We start from the raw sequence: 21,617 nt of genomic DNA on the forward strand, positions 1-21,617 counted from the left end.
GGAGTTCCTGTCATCAAGTTACTAAAGCAGCCATATCTTTTCTCAAGCTCATATGGCTATTGCTGGGAGGCTTTTGCAGCAGCCAATCCTGGAAACGGATGTGACCACTTTTATGATTTGCCAAGAGGTGTTGCACCATCTGCATTTTAACTCAGCTTTTCAGCCTCAAATCTGAATGCACAAATGCAAATGGAAACCATACATGAAAGGGATGAAACTTGAAAGTTCAAAATTGTACTTTTTTCTGTTTGAGTTTGTCAGTAAAAAAAATAAAACCTCTGCAGTATTCTGATCAGAATTTGTTTTAACTATCATATCTGCATTATTAATCTTCAACCTGGTAATAAAATACTGGTGCAAAACATGACCTTTACTCTTCTTCCTGACAAAGTGCACAAGAATATCCCTTGGTACATTTTTTAACTTTGCAAACCGTATGTTGATTCCATACTCTTTGTCAAGTTCTGTTTTTACATCATCATCATCATCCGATTCCAAAAAAAAGTTTGTTGAAGAGTGAACAATCTTTTCTCTGGTGTCTTCTCCAGGATCTTCTGAAATTGCTGTAAATCTCAAGCATTTTTTTTTCAATCTCAGTAATGCCACATTGTCTAAACTTTTTCCCATCTTTCTATTTATTATTCTATTTCACTTTCTAAAATTCCCGCTTTATCATTAATTTAACTTCTCCTGTAACCTTTATTTTATTATTTTATTAATGTACATCCTACCTGTGTTTGTATAGTAACTCAAGGCAGTGAACATATCCAACACACATTCCTCCAATTTTCCTCACAACAACCACTCTGTGAGGGTAGTTGGGCTGAGAGACGGTGATGCCAAAATCAGCCAGTCAGCTTTCATGGCTAAGGCAGTAGTTGAACTCATGGTCTCCTGCTTTCTAGTTTTGTTCCTTAACAACTAGACGTACTGGCTCTCTTGTCATGTAGTTTCTTTAATTTGCTTTGTAAGTTTTTTCACCTTTACAGATTTTTCTTCCATTCTCATTTGAAAGGCAATCAGCTCACTTTTAATAGATTTAACAGATTCAGATTGCTCCTCCATTTTTTCAGACATCTGTTATATTTCTGTATTTTTATTTATATATATACTGTATGTATGTATATATATATACACACACACACAATCACATTTTATAATTCAAAAGTAAAAGTAAATCAATTACAAAGATGAAAATGAAAGGCAAGTTTTTCCTCTTCGCCATCTTTTACCTTTTTGTCTTGTTGCTCTCAAAGACATTTTTAAAAACGAAATGACTACCTCAAAGTAAAGAAGGAAGTGAGCATTTGATCAGTGTCCTTTAAAAGGCGGCACTTGCATATGTGAGCACACTTTTTCTTCCTCAATCCCATTCCATCTACTCATGAGAAAACCACAGGGCTTCCATCCCACAATCTCAGCACAAGGTGGACAGGTCCAGAGTACAGGTGGGCAATCACTTAGCAATAGCACTTAGACCTACCATATTTTTCAGAGTATAAGATGCACCAAGATTTTGAAGAGGCAAATTTTTTAAAAAAGGTTTTTGCACTCCCAAAAACACCCTCTTTTTTCCAAAAACGGGCCCATTTTGTTTTCCAAAAAAGGGGCATGAATAGCCTTTAGGAGGCTTGTAGAGTGCTCCTGGGTAGGGGGTCCAAAAATGAGCAAAAAGTGGCCCGTTTTCTGCTCCTTTCTGCCCTCCCCAGCTCCCAGAAGTACTTTGGAAGCCTCCTAAAGGCAATGCACAGCCATTTTGGTGAAGGGGGTGGGATTTTGGGAGGCAGAAAATGCTGTATTCAATGTATAAAATGTACCTAGATTTTCAGCCTCTTTTTTCAGGGAAAAAGGTGTGACTTATACTCCGAAAAATATGGTATATACCACTTCATAGTGCTTTTTCAGCCCTCTAAGTGGTTTACATCAGGGCCGGATTTAGATGAAAAGAGGCCATAGGCTATTCCACTTATAGGGCCCTTTCACCTCCCATTTTTAAGTTTGTAAATTACATGAGAGATAATAAAATACATAATTACTGTGATATATATCAATATATTAAATGAAACGTTGTAATTGGTACTAACCTTTATAAAAAATGTGGCACGGATAATAAATAAAAATAAAAGGCCCCTCTTGATCTTGAGGCCCTAGGCTGAAGCCTAGTTAGCCTATAGGAAAATCCGGCCCTGGTTTACATATTGCCCCCAACAATCTGGGTCCTCATTTTATCCACCTCAGAAGGATGGAAGGCTGAGTCAATCTTCAGCCGGTGAGATTTGAACTGCTGAACTGAAGCTGGCAGTCAGCTGAAGTAGCCTGCAGTACTGCACTCTAACCACTGTGCCACCTCAGTTCATATGGTCTCTCCTTTATCCAGAAAAGCTTTGTTGGCTAGAAATCATTACTGGCTTTCATTCACTACTTTCAGCTCTATCTTCACTTGTTCAGAGACATCTAATCTGCCATTGAACTTCACCTGGAAGTCCATGAGGATCTTGATGTGGTGAGTGTACATAACACAGAGACACATGACCATCACTGGACGATGTTGCTACATTTGGACCAGTTGAAGTTTCCAAGTATTCAAGGGCAGATCAGTGTAAACATACAGCAGTAGTTGAGCCAAGAGTTGACTAGGGCATGAATAACTCTACATATTGTTCTATAATCTGTTAATAATAGTACTATAGTACTATGGCATATGCACAGGTACAGTATAGGTGGTACCTTGCTCAATAGTAGTAACTATGAGAGGGATCTTGGAGTCCTAGTGGACAACCATTTAAATATGAGCCAGCAGTGTGCAGCAGCTGCCAAAAAAGCCAACACAGTTCTAGGCTACATAAGCAGAGGGATAGAATCAAGATCACATGAAGTGTTAATACCACTTTATAATGCCTTGGTAAGGCCACACTTGGAATACTGCATTCAGTTTTGGTCACCACGATGTAGAAAAGATGTGGAGACTCTAGAAAGAGTGCAGAGAAGAGCAACAAAGATGATTAGGGGATTGAAGACTAAAACATGAAGAACGGCTGCAGGAACTGGGTATGTCTAGTATAATAGAAAGAAGGACTAGGGGAGACATGATAGCAGTGTTCCAATATCTCAGGGGTTGCTACAAAGAAGAGGGAGTCAAACTATTCTCCAAGGCACCTGAGGGTAGAACAAGAAGCAATGGGTGGAAACTAATCAAGGAGAGAAGCAACTTAGAGCTGAGGAGAAACTTCCTGACAGAACAATTAATCAGTGGAACAGCTTGCCCCCAAAAATTGTGAATGCCCAACACTGGAAGTCTTTAAGAAGATGTTGGATAGCCATTTGTCTGAAACGGTATAGGGTTTCCTGCCTAGGCGGGGTTAGACTAGAAGACCTCCAAGGTCCCTTCTAACTCTGCTATTGTATTGTATTATTGTATTTTGCTTTTCTATTTTTAAAGGATATACCTGAGTTTCACCTTGTGTATTTATTTATTTATCATGTTTGAATACTGATATAATCAAGGAATAACTCCAGGGAAATCTAAGATTCAAACAAATCAAGGTAGTGGCCATGATACAAGTAAAAAAAGGGTACAGCTTTGATCACACAGTTGCAATCACCATCTAGATTTTTTTTGAACCCACCTATAGACCTCCACTCTGACAAAGTTGCTATTTGATCATTTTTAATTGTCTGAGATAAGGATAATCTATGTCTAACACTCATACCATTCCATGCGCTGTGGCCAAAGAGACTGCCAGAACTGCAGTAACATTCAAGTACCAAAAGTATCCTTTCTTTCACCAACCAGCAGTACATGTAGTTTTCTGAATTCTTGTCACCATTTTTTTCATTTTTACACCTAGTATCTGTTGAATGCCCACTGAAATGTTATTAATACACAAATGGTATTAGTATGCCTCTGAAAACAGCAATGCAGATAAAACATTTACAGTGATGATCTAAAATGAGAAATATTAAAATACCAAATCATGGAATTTAAGGAGGGCTGAAATACTTGATAAGAACACAACTTACTATGAGTCTCTCACATAAAATTTACTCCAATGGGCCAACATGTATTAGAGAAAGGGGCTTTAGAAGGCAAGAGGCATTGCTCTTCTCACACTGGCAAAGAAGCACTGAGCTTAAAAAAAAAATAGGGGCAGGGCCTGAGATGACAGCGGTGTTCCAACTAGCTCCCCCCATCTACTAGGGCTGCAGGTCCCGTGTACCCATGATTCCCCAGCTCAGCACTTCAAGTTATGGACTACCTGAAAAATAGTGCTGCTATCCTTTTTTTAAAACTAAAACATGAGATACCAATACATTTTCCCAGTATTGTATGTTTAATTTTCTCCTGAATTAGCAAGCTAGATCAATCATTTAATACACGATGCAGGTACCATGCTGTTGCCATAACAAATATCTGAAACAAATATAAAGATGGATATATTAGTTCAACCTCCAACTGCCTCAGGGTTTTGTTTAAGCTAGAATATAACATCATTTAAGAAGCAAATTTCCTCTTTCCAGAAGGAAAAATTTGCCTGGTTAATAAAAAAGAAGCAAGAAATCAGAATATTTAGGAACAAACTATCCCCCCCTCCCTGTTATTTTTTGTGTAGTTCCATTGTTTCTTTTGATATTTACAAAGACTCCACTGTTTTATGTGGAGTCAGCTATATGTTGCTTTATTACATCTTTATTCTTCTAGGAGATGTTGATATATCAAGAGAAGTAATTTTCTTTGCCCATGATTGAAACCCAAAGTAAAACTTATTTAATTAATAAATTTATACCCCCATCTTTTAGGGAGAATCTTCACAAGGTATATAAAATAAATTAAAAACCAATACAGTACATCAAATACTGAGCACCCAAAGCTATAATTTATGTTAGCCCTGGTTTGTATTTTCTGGAAAGAATCAACACATTAAATTAAATAACCCACATTATTGAACCTAATAAAGGGGGAGGGCCAAAGGAAAATATGAACCTTACTTCACAAATAGACTCATGCCTGCTTACCTCAGCAGCTAACATTGCTAAACAACAGCCCACTAAAGTCCATGTGTACCAGGAAAAGAAATACGCAATTTTACGGGAGCAGCCCTGTAATAAATAAAAGAATCATTATGCAAATGTCTCCATCAGCATTAACTAAAGTAACCCAAATGCACAACATGAATATCTCTCAAGATGTTGACTTGTGGAAGGGCTTACTATACTACAGTGACGTGCAGTGAGGTTTATGGCTGGTGAGGCTGGTGATGTCAGCAGGAAGGCGGGGAATGGGACCACGTGTGCTGGAAGCTGAGGCTGCCTCAGCCTGCAGCACACGTGATCCCATTCCCCGCCTTCCTGAGCGTGCTCCGCCGGCTCGCACTCCGCAGTCCTCGAAAGCGACTGGGGAACGACGAGAACCTTCCTGCCTCTGCTGGACTGCAAAGTCCAGCAGAGGCAGGAAGGTTCTTGTCGTTCCCCAGTCGCTTTCGTGGCTTCGTCATCCGGGAGCGCCGACAACATTTCTGCCTCTGCAGCTCGTGGGCACGGACGGACGGAGGTAGCCAGAGTGGCGCCAAGGCAGTCCGGTGGGCGAGCGACCAAGGACCTCCATCACTCGCTCACTCGCTCGCTCTTTCGTCCGCCCGGACCGCCTCGGCGTCGCTCTGGCTACATCCGTACGTCCGCGCCCGGGAGCTGCGGAGGCAGAAATGTTGTCAGCGCTCCCAGATGACGAAGCCACAAAAGCGACTGGGGAACGCTCCCAGATGACGAAGCCACAAAAGCGACGGGAACGTCACAAAAGCGACTGGGGAACGTCGGCTCTATATAAAATATTATATACTATTATTTCATGAAGAGAGGTGAGGCTCTACCTCCCTTGCCTCCCCTGATATTATTCACAAACCTCAGCCACCGAAAGGATCCTGAAAAGAACTGAATTAGCCCTAATCAGAAACAAACTCCACAGGAAAAGATTCCTACTAGACCAAACCAACCAGGACCTACTCACTCTTCACCTCAAACTCAGCAACAAAATCCACCCAGCACTCTGGGACAAATTCAAACAACTAGCCCTTTGGAGAGCAGAAAAAGAAACCTTCTATAAGACAGAAAAACACTCCAACAAACTCTACAGACTAGAAAAACGACAGAAGCCTAACCCCCCTCCTCAGCAACTCATGAAACAAACAGTACACAACATATCAGACAGAACCCTCACCACAGCTGAAACCAATGTCCTTTCCAGAGGATTCAACTTTGCAGTTGCCCCTAAACGCATCCCCACTGAAGACATCATATGCGGAGTTGAAACCACACTCATCAAAATCAACTCAGATGAAGCCAATAAAATCAGACTTGCAGTCAGCAACGTCCTTTGCTCCAGCATTCCACCCAGAAGCAACTTACAGCAACAAGAAGAAAAAGCACTCTCCAACCTGAAGAAAGACAACAACATAATCATTCTCCCAGCAGACAAAGGAAACGCCACAGTGGTGATGAACACATCTGACTACCAAGCCAAACTATCCAACCTACTCCAAGACCCTGCTTACAAACCTATAAACACAGACCCCACCACCTACCTGGAAAAAACCACCAAATCCAAAATAAAAGCCTCTGCCATCAGTGAAGAGATCCAGCAAAGAATCATCCCCAGAGAGAAATCTTCCAGATGCCCCAAACTCTATGGACTCCCCAAGATACACAAAGAAGGAACACCACTCAGACCCATAGTCAGCTCCATAGGCTCACCTCTACAGAACCTTGCCAAATTCCTCGCCAAACAACTCCAACCCTACGCAGAATCCATCACCTCAAACGTACAAAACTTACTCCACTTCATAGAAACAATAAAGAAACAAAACTTACAACCCAGTGACCTACTTGTGAGTTTCGACGTCATATCCCTCTTCACCCAAGTGCCCATGAAAGAAGCCTTGACAGCCATCCAGAAAAAACACAACCCCCCTAAACACATCCTAGACCTGACCACTGCCTAACCAACACATACTTCATCCATAATGGACAAAGGTACAAACAGATAGAAGGAGCACCCATGGGATCACCCCTCTCTCCTGTCATTGCAAACTTATACATGGAACATTTTGAAACCAATGCCTTAGACAAATCTGAACACAAACCCAAACTCTGGCTTAGATATGTTGATGACACTTTCGTGATTTGGCCACATGGAAAAGAAAAACTGGACAACTTCCTCACACATCTCAACAACCTACACCCCAAAATACAATTCACCATGGAAATAGAAGCAAACAACCAACTTCCCTTTCTGGATGTCCTAATCTACAAAAAACCCAATGGCTCCCTAGGACACACCATCTACCAGAAAAAAAAACACACACCAACCGCTACTTAAATGCACAATCCCATCACCACCCTGCACAGATCAACTCTGTAGCCAAGACTCTCATCTCCAGAACCAAACGCCTAGCCGACAAAGACCACCTGAAAACTGAATTACACAAACTCACAAAGGTATTAATCTCCAATGGATTCCAAAGAAAAACAATCACCAACCTAATCCAAAAGGAGACTCCCCCAAAAAACCAAGATACAGAACAGGAAAATGGCATCGCCCTCCTCCCTTACATCAAAGGCACCACAGATAAAATCAGCAAAATTCTCCACAAGCACAATATCAGGACAGCCTTCACCACTGACCAAAAACATAGCCAACATCTTAAGAAACCCCAAAGACAAAATCCAGCTAGAAAACCAAGGAGTCTACGAAATACCATGCAAAATCTGCCCAGCATAGGACAAACAAACAGGAGAATAAATGCACGCATCACAGAACACAAAAATGCAGTAAGAAAAAAAGAAAAAACTTCTTCCCTTTTCCAGCACCTTAAAGCTACAGGACACGAAATCAGCTTTGAAGGAGCCAGGTTAATCTCCAAAACAGAACACCTCCACAAGAGAATAATCATGGAAGCCATCGAAATAGAGAAACACCCCCACAGCATGAACAAACGTGATGATACCTCCCGCCTACCAAACATCTGGAAACCAGCCCTAGCCAACAAACGAACACCACCCACCACCCAAGCCGTTAAAATACAAAACAACAATGCACACACAACCTGCACCAATCAGCACCAATCTTCCAATCATGATACAACCACACAACCAATCATTCCACTTACTGAAACAAAGCCAGCACCCCATCCCCTCCCACCAAGACTTACAGAAAGACGTCAGCTCCGTTCCCATTTTAAGCCCACATTTTGAGCCCACGCTTGAAGATGGCAGGTGAGATCCTGCCGAAACGTTGCAAAGACAATCTCAACCTTACACGGGAAAAGACCCGAATACAACAAAACCAGCATATATAATATATTATATACTATTATTTCATGAAGAGAGGTGAGGCTCTACCTCCCTTGCCTCCCCTGACCACACGTCCCTGCTATACTATATATCTGGTGAGCAGATGGTTTCTCATCCTCTCTGCATGCCCTGATAATTCCTTTAGGACCCAATTTAAGCACCATATTTGGACTATACTGATAGTTTCAAATTGCATTTAACCACCTATGCTAAAAAGCAATTGTTAAGTTGTAAACCTGGTACCGACAACTAAAATAAATATATTCCAGTGATAACGTAAAGACCTTTTGGGGAGGGAGGGGGTTTAAGTTAATTTTGACTAAATCCTGGCAATTACATGGACAAGTCCATGATTTGTGGTAACACATATCAGAGGTGGTTTGTCAGTGGTGGTTTCTTCCTAGGATTGAGAGAAAGTGTCTGGCCCAAGGTCGCCCAGCTTGTTTCCGTGTCTAACGTGTGACCTAGAACTTTGGTTATGCCAATCCTAATCCAACTTCTTATCTTAATCATTATACAGAATTGGCTCTCTTAATAATTTGTTTGTGTGTCAGTATTGATGAATAAGATGTTAAACTTTCTAAGAGATTCAACGTTCTCTTTTGGCAGACAAGCATATGAGAATTTTAAAAATGCAAACATTAATTACATTAATAGAGTCCAAAGCAGGAGAACAATTATATCAATAAAGGTCCGGTTTTAACAGTTATCAGTAAACTACTCTCTATAACTCTTTGTCTAAGGATTACAGTGATTATACAGCATGCAGATGAGCAAACATCCTTACTAAATTATTGACATATCCAGTTTGTCCTTGCTGACAGAACTTCACATCCAGAATTTCCTCAGGTTCAGGAGACTTGGCTCGAGTACAGCAAGCTTGTGGCCAGGAGTCATGGGGCTGTTTTTCTTTGAACAATTCAGCATTTTTAAAATCTCCAGATCCTAAAATTCCACAACACTGAAACTAAAAAAGAACACAAGTATAGAAATAAAATCTTAGCCCCCTAAAGTTATTGAAGTTAATTTCTTTTGGATTTTTTTTTTTTTTCTATCTGAATATCTAAAGTTTTTGCGACCATTTCTCTCTACAAATCCTGGGATTATTTATTTTATTTTGCTGATGTGTTTACAAGAATTCAAGAGTAGTGACATTAGGTCAATAAATAAATGTCAATAAATAGTATCATGTTCTGATAATTTCATAAAAATGTCCAGTAGTAATGATAAATGGTGAGAAAAGTATTTTAAAAAGGCAATTTTTTGCAAGTAAGTATTCCAAAGGGTAGAGGAGGGTGAAAAAGAAAGAACGGTTACAATTATATGATTTGCCACTTTAACAGCAGAGCTGCTAGTCCCAACTATGTTTACTAAATGAGGGCTACCTGTATGTATATATAATCAAATTTTAACTAAATTTAAGTGAGAATAATTTATATATATATATATATATATATATATATATATATATATATATATATATATATATATATATATATATATATATATAAATTACACAGCAAGGCAAATATAGAAGCGCATGCACACACACGCACACGTGCGCGTGCACCAGTGGTGGGTTTCAAAATTTTTTAGAACCTCTTCTGTAGGTGTGGCCTGCTTTGCGGGAGTGGCTTGCCGGCCATGTGACCGGGTGGGAGTGGCTTGGCGCTTAGCAATCAAAATGTTGGCTCAGAAACACTGGCATTTGAAGCACGCAAGTCTTTTTTTTTTTTTAACAAAATTTTTTATTGGTTTTTCAACATTTATAGGGAAAAGGGTAAATGGACAGGTATACAAATTATGGCAGTTGCAAAGTGTGACAGGCGCCCCTCTCTCCATACTCATAGTATACATTTATATATAATGCATTGGTATATAATTGATTACAATCAGCATATTAGTTCTATTACTAAATTCAATCAGATTAGACATTACAGTATAAAATCCAGATATAATTCCATTATCACTTTCGGTCAGTTTATAATAATATGATTTTCTTGTTTATTTTTGTGATCTGAGTCTTCTTGCTATTGCCCCATCTCCCTCCACTGGCAGAGCTCTGGCCCCTCCCGTGTCCTGCGTGTCCGCTGTAGTGTCTTGTGTTTTTTCTAGGAGTGTTCTGTTTTTTTCCATAAAGGCCTGCGCCTCTATGGGTGAATTGATTCTAATTCTTGTCTCCTCCCAGAATATCAGCATACCTTCAGGCATCAACCATCTAAACCACACCCCTTTCTGGTATAATTTATTCGCTAATTGCGAATAATTCTTCCTTTTTTCTCTAATCTTCTTAGGGATCTGCTTCAGAATGGTTATCTCCATATCATGGTATGTCAATGCTTGCCCCCTTTGTACACCCAGAATTTCATCTCTTGTGCTTTTTCTAAGAAGTTTAATGTGAGTTAAACTTGGGTACATTGTGAGTTCTAGCATAAGCTGAGTTCACTCTATAAACCAGGTCTATATCCCACCCCATCTGTTGTTTTTCTTTGTGTGTATAGTCAGCCAGGATGTTTATCATGATGTCCCTTATGTTTTCCCCATCTTCTTCTATAACATTTTGAAATCTAAGGTAATAGGACATTCTCTCAAATTCTATTTTCATCTGTTGGATGTCAAGATCTTTGTTCCCTTTCTGCACAGCTTCTACCCCCCCCCCCTCACCTCCTCCACCCCCCCTTCCACAAGATTCAGTCTTTGTGAGTTCTTATATATTTGGGCTTGATTTTCTTTAATTTCATCTTTCATTTCCCTTAGCTGTTTCTTGATTTCCTCCTGGCCCTGTAAAATTTGTTGAAGCATTTGTTGAAAGTCCATCTCTGTAGTCTTATGTTGCATCAGTTCTGTTATCTTTGACTGTGTGGCTGGACTGGATGTTGCGGATGTTGGAGCAGAAGTGGCAAAACCAGGTTTTCCAGGAGGGGGTCTTTTGGGTGCCATCCTTTATAACGTTAGAAGTTCAGTCCAAATATGAAATAAACAGTTAGAAAAGAAGGGTAGCCAGGTGAATCCGGGAGCAGAAGAACCAGGCAGAAGAGAATCTCTCCAATAAGTCTGGCAATAGATAGAAAATTTCCCCTAGAAAGTTTAAAAAATACCAATCCACAAGAGATTCCTCTGGGAGACACGGAGACAAAGACTGGAAGCCTGAATTTTAAAGGTGGAGTCAGGTTTCACAGTTCATAAAGACAACGGAAGTGTGCCATCTTGCCCTGCCAGTTTTGGGCACAGAGGCATAACAAAGTTTTAAAAAGTTCCAAAAATCCTCAAATCACTGTAATATGTAGGATTAAATTGAAAAGAAAATCATCTCAGCCTGAGTGAGGCTTCATTCGTTGGCTCTCCCCCCTCCTCCTTCCCCGGGGGCTGAGAGCAAGATTGTTCCTCGCCGCTTGTCCAAGGGGGGGGGAAACCCCCTCCCTCCAGCCGCACCTCCAAAATGCTCCGAAAGTTATTTTAAAGTTTTAAAAAGCTGAGTAATTCTTCATGCAGAATAAGGGATGAAGAGAGAAGCAACCTCACCGCACTGCAGCTGCTTCCTTCAATTGTTGCATTCTTCGGTCAGCTTATAGCGAGGCGCGAGGCGCAGGAACGCGAAGCGCCCTCTGAGCTTGCTCCCCGGTGCCTTGGGCGCGCGAGAGACCTCCCGCCAGCCGCCGCCGCTGCAGGAGTCCTCCGCGATGCCGCCCCTCCGGCAGGACCCCTCTGCGGGGTGTCCTGTGCCCCCCAAGGAGTGGGGAAGCCCACCGGGGAGCCGGAGCGGGCAAAGAGCTGCCCGTTGCCGCCGCCGCCGGAACCGGAACTCTTCGAAGCACGCAAGTCTTAAAGCTGTCAAGTTACAAGACCCTTGCACCCCTAACCCTTTAGGGAAAAAAAACCCCAGGCGTGTTCAAACTTGACAGCTTTAAGACTTGCGGACTTCAACTCCCAGAATTCCTCCTCTCGCACTTCATCTTGATGATGTGTGGATGGGCGGGGGGAGGGAGCTGGAACCAGTTCTAAATGGCACTGTAGATTTGTGGAACCTCTTCTATATAAGAGGTTAGTACTGGCAGGAACCCACCCCTGGTGTGTGTGTGTGTGTGTGTGTGTGTGTGTGTGCGCGCGCGCACACACACACACACACACACACACACCGTATGGGTGGCATGTGTCCAATTCAATCTCTATTCCCCTACCAGAGGACTGGGAGTTTAAGCGTTCTGCATATTATCTTAATTGAAGATTAAGTTGATCTGTTCCAAGTTTTTCTTGATATAACTTAAAAATAGAGACTAAATGTGAGCAAAACCTTCTGTTTTAAGAATCAATTAAAGGATCCTTTAAGATTATTTTGTGCTATGTTAATTTTTAAGCCATTATTATATATTATAGCATCAAGTGCCATGGATCCAAAGAAAGACTTTAGTTTGTCATTATTTTGTTATGTTACATCTGAGACCTAACAACAAAAAAGATTTAACTTGTTTTCTTACTCATTTGTATGTCCTTGGAAAAATAGATTTAAAGTTACAGTTTTATTAATTATGAAAAACTTTTGCATAATCTTTCCCGTTTCCTCAAAAATGTTCAACTAAATAATAACATGCATCAATTACATTACATTACAATACAAATTTCCACGACACCTTGACGAATCCGAGTATCTAGACTCACGCCAGTCCGGCTTCCGACCTGGGCACAGCACAGAGACAGCCTTGGTCGCGTTGGTTGATGATCTCTGGAGGGCCAGAGATAGAGGTTGTTCCTCTATCCTGGTCCTATTAGACCTCTCGGCGGCTTTTGATACCATCGACCATGGTATCCTATTGCGCCGGTTGGAGGGGATGGGAGTCGGAGGTACCGTTTTGCGGTGGTTCGGCTCCTACCTCTCCGACCGGAGGCAATGTGTGTTGACAGGGGGACAGAGGTCGACCCCGAGGCCACTCACTTGTGGGGTGCCACAGGGGTCGGTCCTCTCGCCTCTCCTGTTCAACACATATGTGAAGCCGCTGGGTGAGATCATCCGTGGTTTTGGGGTTGAGTATCACCTCTACGCTGATGATACTCAGCTGTATATTTCAACTCCAAACCACCCCAACGAGGCTGTCGAAGTGATGTCCCGGTGTTTGGAGGCCGTCGGGGTCTGGATGGGGGACAACAGACTTAAACTCAACCCCTCCAAGACTGAGTGGCTGTGGCTACCGGCACCTCGGTTCAGCCAGCTGATTCCATCGCTGGCCATAGGGGGCGAGCAATTGCCCCCTGTGGAATGGGCGCGCAATTTGGGCGTCCTCCTTGATGCCCGGCTGTCAATGGATGACCATGTGGCGGCCGTGGCAAGGGGGGCGTTCCACCAGGTTCGCCTGGTGCGCCAATTGCGCCCCCTACTGGACCGGGATGCCCTACGCACGGTCACTCATGCGCTGGTGACGTCCCGCCTGGATTACTGCAACGCTCTCTACATGGGGCTGCCCTTGGGACGCGCCCGGAGACTGCAGTTAGTTCAGAATGCAGCCGCGCGGGCTGTGATGGGGAGTACGAGGTACTCCCACGTAACACCTCTCCTGCGCGAGCTGCATTGGCTGCCTGTGGTTTTCCGGGTGCGTTTCAAGGTGCTGATTACCATCTTTAAAGCGCTCCATGGCACGGGACCTAGTTACTTGCGGGATCGCATCCTCCCACATACATCCCTGCGGCCAATACGCTCACACAGGGAGGGACTTCTCCTGGTGCCATCCACTGGACAATGCCGGCGGGCGACACCGAGGGGTAGGGCCTTCTCTGTGATGGGCCCAACCCTCTGGAATGACCTCCCCCCCGACATTAGAACCACTTCTGACCTCCGCTCCTTCCGGCAAAAACTGAAGACTCACCTGTTCCGATTAGCAGGCCTGGCATAATTCAACTGTCCCTCCTGGCAAACGTACTATATCTGGTTATTTTAGGGGTTTTTTAATTTACTGTATTTGTTTTTAGGGGTTTGAATTTATTTTATATCTGCTTTGTACAGTTCTTTTAACGGCATTTTAACCTCCTCTATGTCAACTGTCAACTGTACATATTTAATTTTATTGTATCTTGTTATATTTTGTATGAACTGTACACCGCCCCGAGTCCCTTTCGGGAGAGGGGGCGGTCTAGAAGCATTAAATTAAATTAAATTAAAATTAAAATTTCAATTTATCTAATTAAGGAAATGGCCACTACCTGTCCGTTTTCTGAAATATACACAAAAGAAATTTATAATAATTATAATATAACATTTATATTAATTCGTCTTTGAATGCTATTTTAAGGCTTTTGAGAGAACATATTGCATTGGATACAAAACTTTTATATAATATATAAGTGGTACACTCATTTTACATATTGTGCTTCTATACCATTTTGCAATTACTCTTAATGTACATGACTGACAAAATCTTATGACCTTAAGATAAAATTATTGTTCATTCTTGATTACCATGATCATGAAGCCATTTAAAGCTTTAGAGTATACATTAGTGCCATCGTCTCCCTCATACTTCTGGGCCAGCTGATTTACAAGGTATTTGTCACGGATCTGAAAAAAAGTGTAGAATTTCTCTTGCTAAAAAGTACAAAGCCTCAAGTGGTTATGCTAGACATGGTAGAAATGTCAAAGCATGCAAAGTTTTATGTCAGCAATCATATTTTCTAAATATTCTTTTACCAGTTATACATTAGAAATCCAAAGAAGGTGCATTCCCCCCCCCCCAAGATTCAGCCACAAGGCCAGTGTATGACAAATTCAATAAGTAATCTATTTCTCTATGTTCCTCTCTAGCAAGTGTGATTCTATTGATTCAAAGATATGTCTACTTGGAAAAAGTTCATGTTTGTATGAAGAGAGTTCTAAAAGCAATAGAAGAACTGTTTGGGGCTTTTTAGGATAGCAAAGGAAGCAACAAGGATGAGAAATTTCAGACATGTGGTCTAATCCCTGTCTCATTATTACCTTTGCTGCAAAGAAATAAAGGAGTATAATGATCAGAAGCTTCACAATGGAGATCACCAGGACCAGTATGACGAGCTATAAAGTGAAAATAACATGCAGAATTAGGCCCATGTCCTCCACACATACACAAAAGATTACAACTTGCAGTTCATATTCTCCACATGGAGAACAATCAAATCCCCAAGATGGCAAAGAGATGGGCCCCTCACCCATGATGACCAGGAGGACGCCTCAAAATACACATTGAAGAACATTCATGGAAGATTTAAGGACTCTCAGCATCACATGGGAAGACACTGAAGTACTTGCTCAAGACAAAAACTGCTGGAGATACTTTGCTCTCCGATATGTTACATAGCATGGGAGGATCTAATGTTAACAATTAATCAGTGGAACAGCTTGCCTCCAGAAGTTGTGAATGCCCCAACACTGGAAGTCTTTAAGAAGATGTTGGATAGCCATTTGTCTGGAACGGTATAGGGTTTCCTGCCTAGGCAGGGGGTTGGACTAGAAGACCTCCAAGGTCCCTTCCAACTCTACTATTGTATTGTATTGTATAATGCTTCCATATATAACGTTAGAACTGTATGTCATGTATGAACCTAGTGTGGAGATCTCTATTAATGACGATATGCTTTAATCCTAAAATTCATTTTCTTATAATAATTTATGCTGCATCTAGCAGAAATATGTAGGACTAAACCTCAGATCTCATAACTGCCAGACTGCATTATTCTTAACCATTGCACATAAGGTTTCAAAACCATGATATGAATTCCAAACTTGGAAATCTCTTGTAATGTATGTTTGCGTGGATATTCAGTCTTCATACCAGTGAACTCCCTTCACTTACATTCTTCAACAACTGTATATCTTCAGCAACAGTTGCATAAATGCCCAAATAGCTCAGCCATGAGAGCAGTAGACCCATCAGTAGGATGATAGAAGCTGCTATTTTTAAGAAATAGTTTGGATGGATATCCAGAATTCTTTTAGGATCAATGATTGCCCAGATTGCCACAATAATAAGGCAGAGTGACCCAATCTGAAAAAAACACACAGAATAACCATTCAATGTAAAAGTAGTGTTTAACTTAGCTAACTTATTCTGATGAGAAAATAGTATTCCCTTAGGAATCCGAGGGGAAGACTGGCTCATAAGGCAAGAGTGGTTGGATATTAATTTTGGTCAAGATTAACAAGAGGTCTATGAGGCTGCCATCTGGACACCGAAGCACAAATTTAACAGGCATTACAAGTCTCACATATCAGCGTTCTGTGGAAAATCTTTCGGCAATTTAAAGCTGCAAGGATTTCAGAGGGACAAGGCAGTATTGTAAGAATATTAACTCTAGATCCCACTCCAGGTAAACAGTTTTTCAACATATCTAGCTATTTTCCTTCTGAAAAAAAAACCAGAAATTATCTATTGTATAGCAGGTTACTGTTTTTCTTTAGTCAAAGAGGCTAGCTAGTCTCATGCAAACTTCCTGCAGATTGCTGGTGAATTCATAGAGTTTGTGGTAGACCACCAGGTGAATTTCTGCAGACCAATGTTGATCTACAGAACAGATTGAGAATTTTAAAAAATTGAGAATTTACTTAGGGCTTTCCTAGACATATAAAATTACACATAAAATAGAAAATAACATGACAAAAAATAACAAATGGCGGACATCATTCATTGTGAGCAAATGTAAAATGATGCACCTTTGTGCCAAAAAGGGGATATGATCGAGCATAGATTTACACGTGGTGTGGATAAAGTGGACAAGAATAAGCTATTTTCCCCTATTAAAATACTAGAACTAGACATAAGCCTTTGAACTGAATCTTGCAAGAATCGGGAAAAATATTTTTTTACACAACGTGTAATTACATTTTGGAATTCGCTGCCACAAGAATGATGTTGGCTATCAGTTTGAAAGGCCTTAAAAATGGGTTGGACAAATTAATAGGAGTCATGGGGAATAGGTGTTTATTAGCACTGATGGCAGTGTGACTATCTGCTTGGAAATTAGTGGGGCTCCCTTCTTTAGTTGGTTGGCATCTATGAAAACAAAACAGATAGGCTGGGGTCTAATCCAGTAGGACATTGCTTACATTGAAGTACAGTCTATAATACTTACAAACACCAGAAGACAGAAGAAAAACATCAGGTATTTCATGCAAAGTACAGTATCCATTTTAAGGCTAATGTGAGATGTTTTGGATTTCAGCAGAAATAAGTAACAATCTCTGGAAAGAAAGGAGAGAAATCAATATGGGTTTGTCTTAGCTCTATCTTATCATCCTTTATCTGAATACAGTACTCAAATGGATGAGCAAACCTAAATTAGATAATGAGTTATTGTTATTATTATTCAGCCTTAAACCAGATATGTAGTGGTAATATTAGTCTTACCTTGTTCATAAATTGCCCAGAATGAATCTGTATTCTTAACTGAACATCTATTCTGATTGTTTAAAACTCTCTTAGTTGTTTTGGCTAACATTTATCTGAATTAGATGGTATTTGGGTATTCTGAAAACTGACAAATTTTATTGGGCATAGTTGAGTTTCCTTTAATCCTTACCAAAAGAGGTTTTAAATACAAGTACTTTAAAAATAGTTTTTAATAAACAGCAAAAGGATGATTAGAACATTGATTTTGGAAAGTTAAAAAGAACCAAGATTACAAATGTTTTTTGAAATAAGATTTTTAAATTCATTATAAGAATTCTGGCCATAGGAAAATGCTGTTATTTTGAATGCTTTAAAAAAATCATGTAAGAATGGGACTGAAGATTGGACACTATAGGGAACCAAAAGGAACTGAAATTACAATTAAAGCTCATTCAGTTTAATTGTACACATGTTGTGCATTGACAATAAAGGTTTGGTTTGATTTGATTTGATTAAAGGAAAAGAACATTTAAATTTGATTTACTAATACAGAATGGAGCAAAATACTTTTACACTTCATGTACTGATGGATATTTGTGATCCATAAGTTAATTTTAAGAGTGTCTGGCATTATAGATAGGCTGTTTTTAAAAGTTGTTATGGAAAAAGAACAAGTGTAACAACACAGGGCTAAGATTGATCTGAAAGTGATCTAAAAAGGGCAGGCTACACTTGATATACAAATGAAACCAGATTAAAAGGATAGTCAAATAATAAACCAAAAGAATGACTTAGATAACTTTTCTAAATTGAATTTACAAAGCAGACTTGTTAAAGTTTTGAAGTTTTGTGAGAAGAAACAAAGAAACAAATAAAAATAAATCAAATTCTAAGACATTGTTTGAGGGGATTAAGGATCAAGATTGTTCAAAGTGAAATAGTTTATTTGATCAAAGTTAAAATAGGTATGTTGTTATCTCTAGCAATCCTTAATGCAGGGCTGTCAAATTCGCAGCTCACAGGCCGGATGTGTCACGCGCTGGCCACGACCTCACCCAGTTTAGCAGAGGGGGGGAAGTCCCAATTCGTCACGTGATGCCACCATGATGACTCGAGTTTGACACCCCACCTTAATGGGCTTTTGTTCACCAGGACTGAATGATCAGGCTTTAAGGGTTTCTAGATAAGATATGGTGAGCTACAGAAAGATGAAATATTTTGTTGCATTTTAAGAGAAGATACGTTACAAAAATTATTTATACTGCATATAACTGAGAAGTCAGTTCTTTAAATATTTTTCTTTCTTTCTCTTACTTTCTTTTCTTTCCTGCACGTTCTCTTTTTATTATTTTATTTTTTTAGTTTGAATTACTACAATTTTTTAATTGTAACATTTAGTAAAATTATCATTAAAAAGTTAACCACTTTACTGAATGCAGCAAGCCGACTCTTTTATATACTTCACAATGGAATATCCTGGAAAACAGTTTTGCAGACTATTTGCTCATTTTCTGGATCAAAACAGTATAAAGTAAGAATATGAAGTTATGATTGGCTTGAATTATGTTGCAGTTAAATAGAATAAATTTAAGTACTTGGAAGTGGAAATTTGTAGAAAAAGACTAATTCTTTTTTAAAAGGAATCAGAAGGTTCAAATATAAAATTATTGATGGACACATGTAGAAGGAAATGTAATGATTGAAAAATAGAACCTGTCATGATTAGAGAGGTGGAAAAACAGATTCAGGCTTGTTATAACATTCTCTTATAGGGAATGTTAAGGTTCTCCAACATTTTTGATGCAGAGACTCATCTGAAATTTTGAACGCAGGTTATGGGCACTCTCACAAAATGGTAGTCATGGTGGCTGTGGTCAATTACAAAAGAGCCACAAACCAAAAACAAACGAAGCATTGGGTTGCATCAACCTACCTATTGACACCTCTGGAGTCCATGTGGCACCCAGAGGAATTGTTGGAAATGCAGGTGTGCTTGAAGTTGGTGTTTTCTTTCTCATTTTAAAATTATTTTTTTTAAAAAAACTAAATGGAAATAAGATAGGTGAGAAAAAATTGCTAACAAATTGTCATCGTACAGTACATCTTAAGACCTAGGTGATATGTTCTGTTTAGATATGTAAATGTTCAAATATGAAACAGCAAATATATTCAGTGTTAATTAGCGGTGGGGAAGTAGTAGATAAAACTGTTATGGGATCATAATAGCAACATTTCTGATTCATTTGTAACTAGGCATTTGTTTGATAAGCAGGATAAGTGTACATATAAAGTAAGTGTATACTTATTGCTATTTGAAAAAAAATCATCTATGTAATCAACACTGTTTAGATGACTCTGAATCATAACTAATCACATTTTAGCTTAGTATGTTGTCAAAAGCTGTATCATTAGTACCATGTTTATCAACCTGTCACAATAAGAGAAAGAGATATATTATATCCCATAACATTCTATTTATTTGCTTGTTATTATTGCCGTTAACGGTCCCTTCACCCAGTGGCATTCTGTCTCTCAAACCTGAAAAGGATTGATCCACAAAATAAGATAAACATAATTTATAAGCATAAGAACATTCTTTCCCTAAGCCCAGACTAGAATGTAGACTACACAAAGAATGAGAGCTAGCTGCATATAACCAATTTTGGTGTAAGGGTAGGGTGAGGACTGGAAAAATAGTGCTGCATTCACTTATCTCTACTCAGAAAGCTCATCCGTTTTCTGAAGGATTTTAGTTTTTGAGCATTTACTAAAAATTTTACTTATTGCATTTATCCTATGCTTAATTGTCTCTATTCCTTTTATAATGTGGATTCTAGTAGAAAATCAAGCACATGTTTTACAAACGGCATGTTACCTTTCCCAGGTGGCCTTTTTAACTGCAGTGTGTGAGGAAATGAATTTTGTTTTGTGATGTTTGTGGTTAGATATTGATGTCAGCATAGTACAGTGATGGCGAACCTATGGTACGCGTGCCACAAGTGGCACGCGGAGCCATTTGTCAGGGCACGCGAAGCGCTGCCCTGTCAGCTGGCCAGCGTGCATGCGCTCCGGCCAGCTGAGTTCACCTTTTTAAAAGCTATTTTTCGCCTTCCCCAGGCTCCAGAGGCTTTATAGCAGCCTGGGGAGGGCGAAAAGAGCCCCCCGCCCCCCCCCAGAGGATTCAGGAACCGTCCCTGAAGCCTTCGGAATGCTTAAAACCACCCTCCGGTGACTTCCGGTTTGCTCGGAGGGTCGTTTTAAGCACTCCGAAGGCTTCAGGGAAGCCTCGGACGGTCCCTGATGCCTTCGGAATGCTTAAAACGACCCTCCGAGCAAACCAGAACTCACTTCCGGTTTGCTCGGAGGGTTGTTTTAAGCGCTCTGAAGGCTTCAGGGAAGCCTTGGACGGTCCCTGATGGCTTCGGAACGCTTAAAACAACCCTCCGAGCAGGTTGTTTTAAGCGATCCGAAGGCTTCAGGGAAGCCTGGGATGGTCCCTGAAGCCTTCGGAATGCTTAAAACCACCCTCCGAGCAACCCAGAAGTCACTTCTCCCTGCTAGAGGGCCTGGGGGGGCGGGGGAGGCTCTTTTCACCCTCCCCAGGCTCCTATAAAGCCCCTGGAGCCTGGGGAGGGCGAAAAAACTATGTAAAAATGGGGGGTTGCACGTTGTGCGCGCATGCGCACTGGGGGGTCGCACGTTGCATTATGGGTGCGGCACGCCCGCACATGACCCCCCTGCGCTCCCCCCACTTGTGGCACGCGAGCCAAAAAAGGTTCGCCATCACTGGCATAGTATAACGCTAAGATTTCAACAATCAAACCACTGTTTTCAATAAGCAAAGGATTGCGCATCTAATCAGAATATAGAAAAAAATAAATCTTGTCTGTGTCAAAAGTTCTGCCCGGGAATAAAACACTGCCTAGGGAA

At 40.5% G+C, this 21,617-nt stretch overlaps 1 long non-coding RNA gene across 1 annotated transcript; it reads right to left on the reverse strand.

Moving 5' to 3' along the window:
- Positions 1–4,329: 4,329 nt before the first annotated feature.
- On the reverse strand, positions 4,330–9,226 carry LOC309390187. The gene is made up of 3 exons (XR_014175083.1): positions 9,131–9,226; positions 5,014–5,097; positions 4,330–4,411 (listed from the first exon to the last, which is right to left on the reverse strand). It is a non-coding gene; the product is annotated as an uncharacterized lncRNA (long non-coding RNA).
- Between the last annotated feature and the right edge of the window lie 12,391 nt (positions 9,227–21,617).

The sequence above is a fragment of the Natrix helvetica genome, assembly GCF_964273705.1.
Source record: "Natrix helvetica genome assembly, chromosome: 3".
Classification (NCBI taxonomy): domain Eukaryota; kingdom Metazoa; phylum Chordata; class Lepidosauria; order Squamata; family Natricidae; genus Natrix; species Natrix helvetica.